The sequence below is a fragment of the Macaca nemestrina genome, chromosome 10, assembly GCF_043159975.1.
Source record: "Macaca nemestrina isolate mMacNem1 chromosome 10, mMacNem.hap1, whole genome shotgun sequence".
Taxonomy (NCBI): domain Eukaryota; kingdom Metazoa; phylum Chordata; class Mammalia; order Primates; family Cercopithecidae; genus Macaca; species Macaca nemestrina.
Window position 1 is genome coordinate 34993017 of NC_092134.1, and position 16550 is coordinate 35009566.

Genomic DNA, 16550 nt, shown 5'->3' on the forward strand with positions numbered 1-16550 from the left:
ACTTGTATATTGGTTAAGGTAGTAGTAGTTGCTATAAGATAAACGTAAAATCTCTGTGACCTAAAACAGTACACGTTTACTTCTTGTTGCCATGGTCCCTTGAACCTGTTTGTGGTTGGACAGCATTCCATGTGGTCAATAGGAACCCAGGCTCCTTCACTCCGGGAAATTTAGATTCCTCCCTCATCTAAATTTTTGGGGACTCCCTATTCAGCCAGGAAGTAGAGGAAAGAAAGAGAGAGAATTGTACTACAAGATCTGTCTGCCTACATTCCACTGGCCAAAACTCAGTCACTTGATCACACCTGACAATACGGGGTGCTGGGAAATGCAGTCTGTATGCTGAGGAGGAAAGAAAATAGTTTGTTGATCAGCTAGTAGGCACTGCAATACCTATTTGTCATTAATTCCCTTAGTTATTAGACCATGTGTCCTGTTACATGATTTCTCATTTCCCAGTTGTTTATCTCTTGTTCCTAAATAGCCATCATAGTTTGAGGTTATGATACATTCTTCTTGGATGGGCAGCAGAAGGGAAGGGGTGAATCTCTTGGAATAAGACACACTTGGGTTTATATCATAACTGGGGCATGTATTCCCCACGTGCCTTTGAGTGAGTTATTTAACCCCTCAGACCATCAGCTTCTTTGTCTGTCAAAGCAGGTATAAAATACCTGCCTCATGAAATGACTTAAAGAGAAATGTATCAGACAGAGGTGAAGAGCATGGATCCTGGAGCCAGGCTGCTTTGGTTTGAATACTGGTTGTGTCTCCTGTTGCTAAATGATCTTGAATGAGCTTCTGTTTTCTTATCTGTAAAATGGGCATCCTAATATTACCTACATCAGAGAGGTTTTGTGGGGAAATTAAATGAGTTGGTATATCTAAGGCACTTAAAATAGTGCCAGAAACATAGAATAAATGATATACAAGTGTCAGCGCTAATCCCAGAGTATCTGGTACATATTTAGCTCTGGATAAGTGGTATTTTCTCCGGGTCATTGATTGGTATGATTTAAAACATTATTCTTTTCAGTATCCTTGTAGACTGAATCCCCCCTTACCCACAAAAGATCTCCCCAAAGGGCTCTTCAGGGATGAGATTTCAAGCATCTTAATGGGATGTCAAGGAGCTGTTTGTTTAGAGAGCCCTTTCAAATGACTACTTGTTTTGATTACTTCAATGTTGGTTCTGGGTCCTGGTGGTAATTGCCCCAGAGAGGACATTTACCCAGGGCCTTCTGGAGTGGTTCTTACAATTGTGTGATGTGAGGTTAAATAGCACTCATTAACAAGTTAGGGTGCACAATGGAGAGGGGAGGTTATTCAGGGTATTAGGCTCATCTGAGTAGAAGATTACAGTTTGAAAATTGTTTAAAGAGAAATATAATTAGAATAATGGGACAACATAATGGGAAATCAATGCTATTAATGTAACCGCTAATTACTGCATTAGAACATTTGTCCAAATCCCTTCTCCTTAAAACTAAGAACATGAAATTAAGTCACCACAGTAGACAATTCACGTAGAGGGATGCAGGGATCTTGGCCTGCTCTGGAAAATTTGCCCAGAACAATTTGCTGTTGTACCAAGCATCAAGCCGGACCCTCTTCATTTCAGGGAGAGAGTCCATACAATGCAAGAGAGGACTTATATTTTTATTCAATTCATATTGGTCATTTTAGGTCTCATGGATTCTGGGCATTAAGAATGTCCTAAAACTGTCTGAAAAAGACTTTTGGCTCCTGTCCTTGACAGATAGACCAATGATTTCATAATAAGTAGAAAGGAATGTGACAACCTGAATGCTCTGAGGACTGGGATCAAAGGCCAAGTGTTCAGATTTGAGGTATCCAGGTATAGTAAAGACCCTGATCTTCTCGGTGTCAGTGTGAATTTAGGTTGGAGCTCAGGGAACACCATTTGAGGTGATGAGAGGAGTCCAAAAATAAGGTGCAGGGCTAGGAACTGGAGCAGGAGGCTTGGGACACCTAGCTAAATGGTAGAGACGGAGGTTTTCATTTTTTTTTTTTTTTTTTTTTTTTGAGACGGAGTCTCACGCTGTTGCCCAGGCTGGAGTGCAGTGGCGCGATCTCGGCTCACTGCAAGCTCCGCCTCCCGGGTTCCCGCCATTCTCCTGCCTCAGCCTCCTGAGTAGCTGGGACTACAGGCGCCCGCCACCGCGCCCGGCTAATTTTTTTGTATTTTTAGTAGAGACGGGGTTTCACTGTGGTCTCGATCTCCTGACCTTGTGATCCGCCCGCCTCGGCCTCCCAAAGTGCTGGGATTACAGGCTTGAGCCACCGCGCCCGGCCGGTTTTCATTTTTTTAAATTGTGGAAAAGTACATGTAACATAAAATTTGCCATTTTAACAATTTTTAAGTGTGCAAGTCAGTGGCATTAATTCCATTCATGATGCTGCACAACCATCATCACTATCTACTTCTAAAACTTTTTCATCACCTCAAACAGAAACTTGGTAACCATTAAGACATTACTCTTCATTCTCTTCTCCCATTAGCCCTTGATGATCTCTCATCTACTTGCTGTCTCTGCGAGTTCACCTCTTTTGATGATTTAATATAAGTGATGGGGATTCGTATACCTGATTGTTCTTTATCACCTTCCCTGGGACCTTCACTTCTCTGTTTGTAGAACCTGCACAGGCCGGGCGCGGTGGCTCAAGCCTGTAATCCCAGCACTTTGGGAGGCCGAGACGGACGGATCATGAGGTCAGGAGATCGAGACCATCTTGGCTAACACAGTGAAACCCCGTCTCTACTAAAAAATACAAAAAACTAGCCGGGCCAGGTGGCGGGCGCCTGTAGTCCCAGCTACTCGGGAGGCTGAGGCAGGAGAATGGTGCAAACCCGGGAGGCGGAGCTTGCAGTGAGCTGAGATCCGGCCACTGCACTCCAGCCCGGGCGACAGCGCGAGACTCCGTCTCAAAAAAAAAAAAAAAAAAAAAAAAAAAGAACCTGCACTGACTCACATGGAAGTGGCCTTTGGAATTTCCCTCTTAGGGAAAGAGAAGAGGGGTTGGACCTTTACTAGGAAAGCCAAGTAAATGCCAAGATGAACTCATCTGTTCAGTTAGGCAAGGAGTCAAGATGCTATTTCTTTAAACACAGGAAAAAAAATAGCTGTATTTTGTGAAGACAGTAAAAAAAAGACAAGGAGCCTGACTGCCTGATTTCAAACTCTGGCTCCACCATTTTCTGTGTGTCCTGGGGCAAGTTCCTTGACTCTTTATACCTCATTTCCTCTTCTGTACAGTGAGTTAAATAATAGCAGTCCACATCATAAAATACTTTGTGTGGACTAAGTGAGTTATAAGAAGCTTAGATTAGTGCTTTTTTAAGTATAGGGAGCAATGTATTAGCCATAAGTATGACTTACCAGACACTCCATATACACTGCTTATCTAATCTGCAATTCTCATATTAGCAGATATTACCTATTTTACAGATACGGATACTATTAGTTTACAGATGGGGAAACTGAGGCTTACAAAAGTTATAAGCAGCTTGCCTAACATCACAACTAGTGAGTTGCAGTGTTAGGATTAGAACCCACATGTGTCTACTGCTAAAACTCATCCTCCTTTAATGGCTGCTTCTCTAGGATTATCTTCAGATGTTAGCCAAAGATGGGGAAGGAGGGAGCTAAGGCTTATGGAGAGCCTACTGTTGACCAGGCACTTAGTTCTCTTGCTCCCATTGGCCGTAGCCAGCCAAAACATGTACCAATGTTGGAATCAGCTTCTGCAGGGCACTGTCGGAGGTGAAGAATGAGAACCTCTACGGGCTGTGTCTGTGTCTCCTGTGTCTGAGGTCCCTTGTCCTATCTCCACATACCAAACCTGCTTTCACGCTCTCACTGCCTTTCTCTTCCTTCCACATTAGGGACTTTTGTGGGAGGGTATTGAATACTGTGCTTGTCTTCTGGGCACATGTCCAAACAAGATAAGCTACTATTATGCTCAGCTGGGGTCCTTTCTCAGTGAAAAGGAAACTGGAGAACAGAAAGCTTGATCAGCCCTAGGGCAGAGCCTCAAAATGACAAGGATTCTTTCTGGTGTTTTGCAAGGGAAAACCACAGCTTAGCTTTACTGCCCGGTAAAAGAGTTTAAGAGGGAGTTTAACTGTGATCATCTAGGGTGACTTTCTCTTCTTTTCCTCACACACTCCCACAAGTGTCAATTCCTCTAGATCATTAATTCTTAAAATGTGGTTCTTTTACCAGTCAATTCCTCCAGATCATTAATTTTTAAAATATTGTTCTTTTATCAGAGTCACCTGAGAACGGCTTTAGACCAGTGGTTCTCAAACTTGAATTTATATCAGAATCATCTGGAAGGCTTGTTGAACCACAGATTGTTGAAACCCATCCCTGGAGCTGATAGTTTGGTAAGTCTGGGGTAGCATCTCAAGATTCGGACTTCTAATATTTTCTTACATGTGGCCTGTGGACCTGCATTTGGCTTCACTTGGGTGCTGGTTATAACTGCAACATCTCAGGGCCTGCCCCAGGAGCACTTGCTTGTGCCACTCTAACTTAAATGTGCATGGGACTGGAACCCAGGCATCTAGTTAATATGCATATTCTGAGTGGATTGTTCTGAGAGTCCACATTGCTTATGTGCTCCCAGGTGATGCCAAGCCTTTTAGTCCCTGGATCCACAGTTGGAAGAGTGAGTTGTAAAGCTTTCTGCATATTGGAATCACCTGTTTTTCATTCTTCTTTTTCTTCTCTCTCTCTCTTTTTTTTTTTTTTTTTTTTTTGAGATGAAGTCTTGCTCTATCCCCCAGGCTGGAGCGCAGTGGTGTGATCTTGGCTCACTGCAACCTCTGCCTCCTGGGTTCAAGCAATTCTCCTGCCTCAGCCTCCCAAGTAGCTGGGACTACAGGTGTGCACCACCACGCCTGGCTAATTTTTGTCTTTTTAGCAGAGATGGGGTTTTGCCATATTGGCCAAGCTGGTCTCAAACTCCTGACCTCAAGTGATCCGCCTGCCTTAGCCTCCCAAAGTGCCATTACAGGTATGAGGCACCGTGCCCGGCCTCAACTGTTTTTCAAATATCCTAATCCCTTGCCCCCCATCCCCCAAAAGCTTCTGATTTAACTGGTCTGGGGTGGGCGCTGGGATTCAGTATTTGAATCAAGGTGTCCTCAGGATTCTAACACGCAGCCAGGGTTGAGAATTTCTACTCTGGGTTTGCACATTCCCATACCCCTTGCATGTATGTTCTCCTACCTTCCTTTCTGCTTTCTTTCCAAACTCTTCTGTTTAAATTTCAGTTAGACTCCCAACTGATGGCTCTCTCTGGCTCCTGTTTATCATTCAAATTGCCTCAAGATTAATCTTTCTAAGGCGAGTTCTGTAGGGACTGCTTTTTTACAAAAACCTTCAGTGACTCCTCATGTACTCCAGGAGTTAAAAAAAAGACCTTGCACTTCACCCTTTGTCCTCTTTGGGGTTGCTCCAACCTACTTTTCCAGCCGTATCGCCCTCTTGACTGAGCCCTGTATCTTAGAAAAACCAAAAGAATCTCTCGTCTCTGAATGCACCTTGGGTTTTTCTATCTGTCTCCTTTTGCTTGGGTTGATCCTCTGACTGGTCGATATTTTCTACGTCTGCCAGTCGAAGGCGATCCCTGCTTTACTTACTCTGTGAGAGCCTCCCCCATCCCTGCAGCTGTTGTAATCCTCTTCTCTCTGGTGTTTTATTTGTTGTGTTCTTACAGCACTTAGATTTGTTTTCTTGTGTTTCTGGAATTTCCATTATTCTCTTACCCTCCTTTCCAAATTATAAACTTTTAGGGGCATAGACGCTCTTTTTGCTTATATTTTGCATCCCTTGCAGGGGCTACTACAGTGCCTGACACACAGTAGGTGTCCATAAAGATTTGTTAAATTGTATCGAATCGAGTAACAAGTCTCCATGTTATTAATTCCATTTTGACCTCTCTGCCATATGCTGACATTTTAATTTTGCTGCCTGACATTTAGTAAATCCATAGGGATTCTATCTAAATAAATGCTTTTCGGAAAGCTCCAAATGTTCTTCATAAACATATGGTGTAGCTTCCATGGTGTCTTCAAAAGTTCATAATGTTTTAATTGTTTGTTCTTTGTACGAGTTTGTTGGCATTTTGGCTTCCTCGTGTCTCAAGACAGTGTGGGATCCAGTAGGAAGTCAGAGGCCAGATTCATTTCACTTTCAAAAACTCATTATGTTCCTAAAAACTTCAGAGTGCAGTGGTAATGAGCCATGATTTTGGGAAGCCAGTCCAGCTTCGATGACTCCTCACTGTTCGGGTAGGACCTTTGTGGTAGTGAAGTAGGTGATGGAACTTGGGAGGGAACGTCGTTTCCAGCAATTAAATCAGGCCCACAGCAGTTGCTTGCAATCCTATAGGAACAATTATAAGGAATCCCCTCTCATTTGGCACAATGAGATACGAACATTTTCTAACGGGCTAATTAGTGTAGTTATCATATTTTAGCCAAAAATGTCAATGTGTAGGATTTAATTAGTCTGCCCTAGGATTATAAGATATCTTCTTAGTTTAGTCAGTCTGTCAGCATTTTTAGGATTTGGAAAGATGCCAGGAACTATCACCTACATACTTGTATCAACTTTTAAGCCCTTTTAGAGAAATTACTATACAGAGCAAGGGAGGTTTCCAGAAGTAAAAATCTTTTGAGTTAGATAGGTGGATGTATTGTGACCAAAGGAATATGTAGTCAGCGGAAAGTGGAAAAACAGGCCCTGACATCCTGTTGTTCTTACCTGTACATTTCAGGATGTAGGGAGTTCAAATGTTGTAGTCTCTGATTTAGATTTCTTTAGTTTCTAGTAGTGGTACCTGATTCCAACTGGTTAAGCTACATGGGAATTTATTAGCAGGACATCAGATAATGCACAGAATTGAAGAAAATTCTTAGCTAAGCCATGCAAAGTCGGGGACCAGAAGTTTTTCTGGTGGAATGAATGTGTTGCAAATAGTTTCAGTTCTTTTGGTTTTCAGAAGAGATTTGAGTTGGTCTATGTTGGGTCATTAAATGGGTTGAAAAGTGTCCCACTAAAATTCATGTCCACCCAGAACCTCAGAATGTGACCTTATTTAGAATAGGGTCTTTGTAGATGTCATTAGGTGGTGACGAGACCACACTGGATCAGGGGAGGCCCTACATATGATGAGAGTGTCCTTATAAGTGACAAAGAGAAGACACAGAGACACAGAAAAGAAGATGTTGTAGAACAGAGGCAGATATTGGAGTGATTTGTCTACAAATCACAAGGAACACTACAAGGAACACTAAGGATTGCCAGCAATCACCATAAATTGGAAGAGAGGCATGGGATGGTTTCTCCCTGAGAGCCTCTAGAAAGAACCAACCCTACCAAAAGCTTAATTTTGGGCTTATGTCCATCTGAACTGTGAGAGGATAAGTTTTTGTTATCATAAGCCACTAAGGTTGTGGTGATTTGTTTCAGTGCCCCTAGGAAACTAATACAGGTCAGGTCCATTCTTGGTTCAGGAGAGGCAGCGTACCTTAACTGACAACTTCACTGTAACAGAATGCAGTAGGGTAGAGGGACTGCTCAAAAGAAAATACAGTGGTTGTCATCAAAGACTGTGGGCAGAAACCACAGGAATGCCTACTACCTATTGAGACTCATACAGTTTTCATTGCATTCATTTATTTTTCTGGCATGCTGGGAGATGAGGATAGGACATAGGCTGTGTCTTGCACTTGCCTCAGGTGAGATTTGAAGCCCATCCTCAGATGTCCCAAGTTATAACTAGTAATACTACAAGTCTTTTGGGGGAGACTTCGTGGTGTAGTGGTTGGCAAAAGATACCAGAAGACAATGTATAGGACAAAGACCTTGTTCATATGGGTCTGGAAGCAAGACTCTGAAATGAATAAAAACTTACTATTGTAAATTGTTGTACTAGTTAAAAGCAGCTGGGAATCATGAGCCCAACCTCATACCTGACTGAGACATTGTGACAAATGTAGGTTGCACATCACCAAAAGAGGTAGCCCACATGTAGAGAGATCGTGACAGGGTAAGTGGAAATTGTAGATCTCGTCTGGGTGAGTCCCCTTAAGTTCTTAGGTATTTGGTGGCCAGAGTGGTATATGTGTATTTATTTCCATTGTAAATCTAATGGCAACAACAACAACAACAACAACAACAACAACAACAACTAATATTTATTGAGGGCTTCCTATGAACAAACAACTGTGCTAATGTGTTACGCATAAACCACCTTATTTAATCCATAAACAACTCAATGTTGTTGATATTGTTAGTGGCTATGATTTTGGGGTAAGGAAATGGAGATTTAGGCTGGCTAAGCAACTTGCATAGGGCCACATAACTAAGTGGTGGTACCAGGATTTGAACCCTGAGTCTTGACCCCAGAATCTAAATTCTTGACTAATTGTTTAGCTGGTATATGCTTTATTGTGAATATGTATATAATTTCATTAAAGAATTATCACCTGTCTTTGTCATTGTTATAATCTTTTCTTCCAAAGCTCAGAAGCTGTGCTCATGTGTTATATCTTCCTTGGAAACTTTCAAATGCCAATGGAGTGACCAGAACTTTCTTTGTGCCATGACATGTACTGTCTGCTAAGCTAATCTCTTTCCTACTGGGGAATATGTATAATGAGAACTGGTTATAGCTAGACTGAAAATCAATCACCAAGGTCACTGACGATGCTTAAAAAAAAAAAATCAAAAGCAGTTAGCATACAAATGAAAGTGATTCCCTATAACTCTATGTGGGACAAATTTCCTGAACCATACCAATAAATCAAGACTGTTGAGGCTCAGTTATAAAGGAAGATAGATTGAACAATTTTCCTGTTACAAACAAGCTGTTTTGTACTACGTATCTATCAGCCAGTTATTCAGGTCTAATTTAGGAATGTGCAAGTAAACATGGCTAAATGTATTTAAATACGCTGGCATTAAAAGTTGCCAAGTAGTGCTCTGCATCAATACAACCAGATTATTTCTGGAAGCTTTTAAGTGTCTTTTTCATAACTGTAATGAGAAATTCTTTGCTATAAAAACATAGTCTACAAGGATACCCCCATATTTTCTTCCCCCCATTCTCTTAGGTTAATTTTTTTTTGCTGTTGTTGGTTAATGGAAGACTTTTTGAATTCATTGGTCGCACTGTTGAAGGATTTCCTCCCAGTGTGTTAAGTGACTTCCTGAGATTTTAGAGATACAGATGAAACCAGACACGTAAAGCTGCTTTTGGCTTCCAGTATCCTAAGAAGTTGGCTGACTACTCGGCCTATGTACTCTGTCAGGTGCTCAGGTAATTTCTATCAGGACTTTGGGGCTGTAAATGAATACAGAGAATGGTTATTTATTTATTTATTTATTATTTATTATTATTATTATTTTTTTACTAGCTCTAGGTTCTTCTAACACACTGTTTTTGTGTGTTTGCATTGCTCTAAGGGAATACTGCAGGCTGGGTAATTTATAAAGAAAAGAGGTTTATTTGGCTCACGGTTCTACAGACTATACAAGAAGCATGGTGCCAACATCTGCTTCTGGTGAGGGCTTCAGGCTGCTTCCTCTCATGGTGGAAGGCTAAGGGAAGCCAGCATGTCACATAGCAAGAAAGGAAGCAAGAGATAGAGAGTGGGGAGGGGCCAGGCTCTTTTTAACAATCAATTCTTGAGGGAACTAATAGAGCAAGAACTCACTCATTGCCACATGGACAGCAGCAAGCCATTCATGAGCTATCTGTTCCTATGACCCAAACATCAGACCTTACCCCCAACACTGGGGATCAAACTTCAACATGAGATTTAGAGGGGACAAGCATCCAAACTGTATCACTCACTCTGGGTTGGACCAAGACACACTAGTATCCTGGGCACGGCAATAAAGGGCAGGAAAATTTGGGGGCATAGCTTCCCACTGGTAATAAAATTTTTGTTCAACGTTTATTTAGAGCTATGGGAACTCTGGAAATGCAAGACCACAGGCAGCAGCTCTGATCCTCACCTGTACTGTTCTAAGTGACAGAACTCTGACCCCAAACATGGATGCCACACTCTGCATGGGATGGCATCACTGGTTAGATATAAGAGCAGGGACTCCAGGAATTCTGCTCACTGGCTTCAGATCTTGGTTCTTTCACGCACTGGCTTGTGACCTTGGACAAGTTCCTTAATTTCTGTTGTAGGGGAGGAACAACTTTACCTCCACCCTCTTAGGGCCTCCGGCGGGGCCTGAGAATTCAATTGACACAAAATAGATCAACAGGAGGAAAGCATACAGATTTTTATGTTGTGCCTGGGAGCCTTTGTAAAAAAAGAAAGACTCAAATAAGTGGCAAAACCTAACTGCTTATGTAGTAGGTTGAACTAAGAGTGGCAATTGTGGAGAAGTGACTGAAATGTGAAGGAAGTGAAAGGAAGATAAGAGTTATTTTAACAATTTCTGTTTGTACAGACTTTTCTCAGCCCCCACTTTCCATATTTGGTGAAAAGAGTGTTTCTTTTCTCCTGATACATGGAGGGCAGAGTGTTACTTTTGTATCTCTTGTCTTCCAAGTGCCTCTGGCTTAAAATAATCCTTATGCCAAAGTAGCATATTTCTGGGCTGGCATATTCTACCACTCTTCACTGTATATCTCAGATACGTCATCCATATGCATGAAATAATAGTATCTAACTTATAGGGTTGTTTTGACATGTAGGCGAGATAATCCATATAAAGCCATTAGGATGCTTTCTGGCATATAGGTACCCTACAAAAGATATTGTCTATTATTATGCACCAAACAAAAGTCCTGTCATTAGTGAATATTGGTCCCACCTGCCCAGCATAATTCCCCTTCTTACAAATGTATGCCTTGCCTTTCCTTTGGGGAAGCATCCATTGCCCAAGCTTTGTCCATGTCATTTGGGTAGATGGCTTTTCTGCTCCTCTTCTCCAAAATCCAGAAGTGGCCTTGTAATCCAGGTTTGACCAAGCAGCCTATTCCAATCTCTCTTGACTGCAGTGACTGGGTCAAGGATGAGCTTGTGGCCAGGCTGGATCAATGAAATAACTGTCCTGACACTTTGGTAGAGTGTTGGGAAGAAACAAGGTGGCTAGGATACAAGAAGTAAGCCTGGAGGGGATAGGGACCATCACATGGGCCAAGCCTGCCTGAAAAAGAAGCCAGAATAGGGGAAAGCAGAGCAGGGAGATGGAGTGAGAGAGATGAATCTTGGAGATATCACTAGTTCCCAGCATCCTTCAAGCCAGACACACCTCTAGACTTTTCAAACATTGGCACCAATGGATGGTGCTTTTTGTTTGATCCAATTTAATTTGATTTCCAGCACTTAAAGCTTGTGAGGTGACTCCTCATTTGTTTGGGACTGTTCTAGTTTACACCTATTGTCTTAGCATAGTTATTAATAAAGTCCTATTTCACGCTCAGAAGTGTCTGATTGAGAGGATAAATTGTATGACCATCTTATTTAAAACCAAAAAGTCCAGACTAATAGAGCAATACTAGAGCAAGACCTTTGTGGAGATGCATTTCCCAACAGCCTCACAAATCGTTCAGCACATGCTATGTTCTCACTGATGAGAGTTCTAGTAAATACACTTGTCTCCACTTCTTTTCATATCTAGTGATGGTTTAGGGACCCTTTAGATTGGCAGCTGCTGCAACGATTCTCTCATTTCAGCTCTGATCAGGCCTTAACAGTACTTAGGACCCTTTCTTATCCTGGTATGTCCTAAGTTAAGCTTAATGTTTCTAGTTAAGCAATTAGCTTCCTCTGTCTGCTTCTCACACACACACACACACACACACACACACACACACCCTCTCATCCCATGACTACTCACACATGTGAGTAGCAAGTATTCCACTCTGGGTCCCTGCCTTTATAAGTGAGTGTGTGTGTATCTATGTGTGTGTACGTTTATTTTCATATAAAATATTCCTCAAAATTATACTATGAAAGTATGCGCCCTTAGTTTACACATTTAAAAAATTAAATGAAACAGTTGACAGAAACAAGAGTCAAACCCAGGTCTTCTTGATCCCAAAGCCCTTGTTTCTTTTCTTTTCTTTTTTTTTTTTTGAGACGGGATCTCACTGTGTTTCCCAGGCTGGAGTCCAGTAGCGCTATCACAGCTCACTGTAGCCTCGACCTCCCCAGGCAAAGGTAATCCTCTCATCTCAGCCTCCTAAGCAGCTGGACTACAGGTGTGTACCACCACACCTGGCCACTTTGGCCTCCCAAAGTGTTGGGATTACAGGCGTGAGCCACAGTGCCTGGCCCAAAGCCCTTATTTCTAAGGGTAATGTTGTGCTGCTCATTCTATGCATGGGAGTGAACATTCGACCTGAAGTCAGGAGCTCTGGTTTCCATTTCCCCATATGCCCTTAACGGGCTGGATGACCTTGGGCAAGTCAATTTACCAAACGAACTTTTATTTCCCTATCTGACAAATGAGGGACTGGATTAAATGATTCTAAGGTCTCTTGGGGCCCAGTGTTTTTATGATTCTAGGTATTTGAATGTGGGGTCAAGAGTTCAATTTTTCTTTAAAGGTCTAAATCTTCCCTTTGGGGCAATTCATGTTATAACGGACATCAGTCACCAAGGCTCCCAGAGGCAAATCAAGAATAAAGGAGAGGGGGTGGTTTGCCAGGGTGGTGAAGGAGAAGAATTTATTTCTAGATATTTGGAAAATGGTGAAATTTGCATTGAAAATATATTATTAGTAGAAAATAATGATTAATGCCATTTCATGTTTTTTTCACAAGTCATGGTGGATAATGAACAATGATAACACTATGCATGATTGCTGATCCTGTGACATTCAAAACAGATTCAAAATTCCTATTCCATATACAGGACTCAGTTAGGGCACTATATTAAATTCAAACTTAGGGATCATATTTACAATTCAAATGCATCTCCTTTTTGCATATCTATTTTGACACAGCATTACAAATTACTATAATATGAATTAAAGATTGACTTTTGCATAATGGGGGAAACATTAAAGAAATCCTATTTAAATTTAAATCCCTTTCCCCTTTCAGATTTTTCCCCATATTTTTCCCTCAATGTATTTGCTAATTATCAAAATTTTTGCTGTTTAAATAGTGATTTGTATATCCACATTTGATTATTTTCTACTGGTAGCAACTGCCAAGAATCAATGTTGATATCTTGAATCATAATTATTTCATTGCGATTTTTTAAATGAAAGAATTTTAAAAGTACTTTGTCCTGTCTGTATTTTAGTATTTACCTAGTGTACATGGTATAGGGAGGGTCGATGTCAGAAGAGGACAGAGTGGCAAATGTGCTTCTAAGTATATTACAATAGAACCAGTGAAATGTGCAAAATGACAAATTAAATTTAATGTTCAGGTGCATTGCCAATTTGTTTGGGGGCTAAAAAGCAGCACCCTTTGCTAACCTGATAAGAATTAATCAGATTTTAATTACTCGTTGTGCAACCTGGACTGTTTAGCACATCTATGTGAGTAATCACTGGGGCATCTCAATCTAAATGGCTAAAAATTTCCATTTTCTAAACCATCGTATGGTTCTCTGTTAATCATTTTTGGACCTTCTAATTTTTTTTTTCAACCTCATTTCTTCTATGACATTAATAATTTCCTCTGGGATTTTGCTTTATAACAGAGGGGAACAATTTGCTATTTTGTATAAATGAAGGTGATGTTGATCTCAGTTGCTCAGGCCCTAAAATTGTTCATACAGTATTGTGGAATGGATTTGTGTGAATTCAAATATCCTCTCTGCTTCCATCAACCAGAGAAGCTCCCTGAGGTTAAGGGCGCAGTTTGTCACTACAGAGATGGAGCCTGACATTTTGGCCTCATTAATGTGGTGCTATAACAAAGCGAGCAAACCTCAAACCTAATTTAGCAAAACAACCAAACCCATAAAAAAAGGGCAGCAAAAGAAAATCAGAGGTGCTTTCAATAAACTTTTATTATGGAACTTAAAAATCTTTCTTAAAATTGCCAGAAGCTTCCCAGCTTTGTGCTGATACTTAGGAAGCTTCACTCACGAATGCTTGCAAAGTTATCACACAAGGTTCAGTAGATACAATGAAATTCAGAATTGCATTCGTTTTTGTGCTTCTTCAATTCCTGGAGGTCCTTGTTTAGCCTTCAATAAAATCAACCCTGGACTAATCAATGAGAAATTGCAGAGAATATGAATCTTTCAAAATCAATAATTCATACAATAATTACACAAGCGTATTAGGGAAGCATGGTAGTGCATAGTCAAGCAAATCCCGGGGAATATGCTCTTGAAATCTTTAAAATTCAGCCAGACATGATGAAGTTTCATGTACTTTGCCCTGGTTTTGGATAGTGTCGGATGGAGCTCAAGAGGAAGAATATTGTAAGGTTTTCCTCTAATTTATGAAAGCTAAAAAACAGATGAACGTATATAACTGCTTTGAAAGCTAAGTTGTTAGTAAGTAGAAAAGTTTAAATAAATTTTGCCAGAAAAGGGACCCTTTGGTCTGAGGTTCAAGACCCTTTTATGTATCTGAAATACTAAGTTGTTCTCATCCCCAACACAACCCGTGTGGGCAAACCCAGCAATCACTCATGGCTGCATTTTTGTGATCTGTCACAAGAAAAATTCCTTCTCCTTCTATCAGTCCTGGTCACTAATCGCATTGTTTTTCCTTGACCTATGGCTGTGGTGTCATGAGGAGATGATTAGGACCGTAAATTGGGACCACAAAAATTGGAATATGAGACTGGAGTTCTCAGTGTGACTGTATCAGAAGACTTTAAAATCTCAGCCTCAAACCTCATCCCTAAAATGAGTTTTCTTAATCTGTTTGTGATACAAAGTACCAGAGACTGGGTAATTTATAAATCACAGAAATTTACTTGTCACAGTTTGGGAGGCTGGGAAATTCAAGATCAAGACATAGGCAGGTTTGGTATCTGCTGAGGGCCTTGGTCTCTGCTTCCAAGACGGCATCTTGAATTCTGTATCATCACATGGTGGAAGGGCAAAAAGGGCCTAAGCCAGTTCCTTCTAGCCTATTTACAGGCACTAATCATTTCAGGAGGGCAGAGTCCTCTCAATCACTTTCCAAAAAGACCTCACCTCTTAATACCACCATGATGGGGTTTAAGTTTTACTTTTGGAGGGAACACTATCATTCAAACCATAGCATGGGGGTCACAATGATGCTATTTTAAGGTAAAACAGCACTGAAAGTGCTTTCTAAATTGTTTACCTTCTGTAGTCCCTGGATAGTTTACTGGCCTGGAATAGATTTATCTCTGAGTAGAGGAGTCCTCAAGAACTTTATGGACGGGTTCCATGAAGGAAGAGCTCTGGAGAACATGCTGGGTGGGTTGCATTCATTTATTCTGCAAATATTTCTTGAGTGCTTACCAGGTACCAGGCACCATGCTTCAATGCTGGAGGTACAATGTTGAGAAAAATCAAGCACAGAGCTTATAGTTTAGTAACTGAGAAAGACTTCATCATATTACCAGAAATAAACATAAAATGGAAACTGTGGTAAATGCAACAGAGGAGAGAAATATGGTGTTATGAAGACATACAATGGTGAGTTTAAGAGATGCGGTATCACTGGAGTGTACTCCCACCCTCCCATGTGCTTTGTTATGGAGGAGCTCAGGCTGCTGCAGGCACATCAGGCCTCTTCCTGTCTTTTAATTTGAGAGGGGGATAATATAAGTCTGAATGTTTATATATTCTGCCCAGAATAATAGTTTCAGATCTCACTGGCTTTGTGAACTTTCATTTTGCCTAAATATCTTCAGAAGATTCTTTTAAGTTTGATGGCACAATAATATTTGAGTGGGATAGGTTTTTAAAAAGTCATCAGAACTTAGCTTTAATACATAACAATTTGATGATAAAGTAAATTTTATAATTAGAGTGAAGAGGCATGTTAGTGTTTCTTTTTTTTTTTTTTTTCCTGAGACGGAGTCTTGCTCTGTTGCCCAGACTATAGGTGCCTGCCACCACGCCTGGCTAATTTTTTTGTATATATATGTGTGTGTGTGTGTGTGTATATATATGTACACACACACACATATATATATATATATATATTTTTTTTAGCAGAGATGGAGTTTCACCGTGTTAGCCAGGATGAGCTCCATCTCCTGACCTCGTGATCTGCCCGCCTCAGCCTCCCAAAGTGCTGGGATTATAGGCGTGGGCCATCGTGCCCGGCCGGCATGTTAGTGTTTTTGTAGAGGCAGGCAGTGTCTATAGCGGTCAGAGCCAGGTTTTCAGGTCAGATGGGGTCTGTTTTGCTATTGAATAATAATGAATTAAATTTTTGCTTCAGGGCTTTTGCAAGATTGAAGTAGAGTTTTCACAATTCTAAGATTCACTAGATTCTCTGTGCCTCCAACTGTACATGAAATTTAAAAAGACACTTATGAGTAAGTTTTATTTTTGTGGGGGCAGAGAAAACAAGAAGAATTTTGCC

At 40.9% G+C, this 16550-nt stretch overlaps 1 long non-coding RNA gene across 1 annotated transcript in view; it reads left to right on the forward strand.

The window, feature by feature from the left end:
- The first annotated feature begins 1643 nt into the window (after window positions 1–1643).
- The window catches only part of LOC105463353 (uncharacterized), a 127255-nt gene continuing 112348 nt past the window's right edge, over window positions 1644–16550 (forward strand). The window contains exons 1-2 of the long non-coding RNA XR_976275.2: window positions 1644–1858; window positions 4295–4411. This is a non-coding gene — a long non-coding RNA (uncharacterized lncRNA). The remainder of the gene's footprint in view (window positions 1859–4294; window positions 4412–16550) is intronic.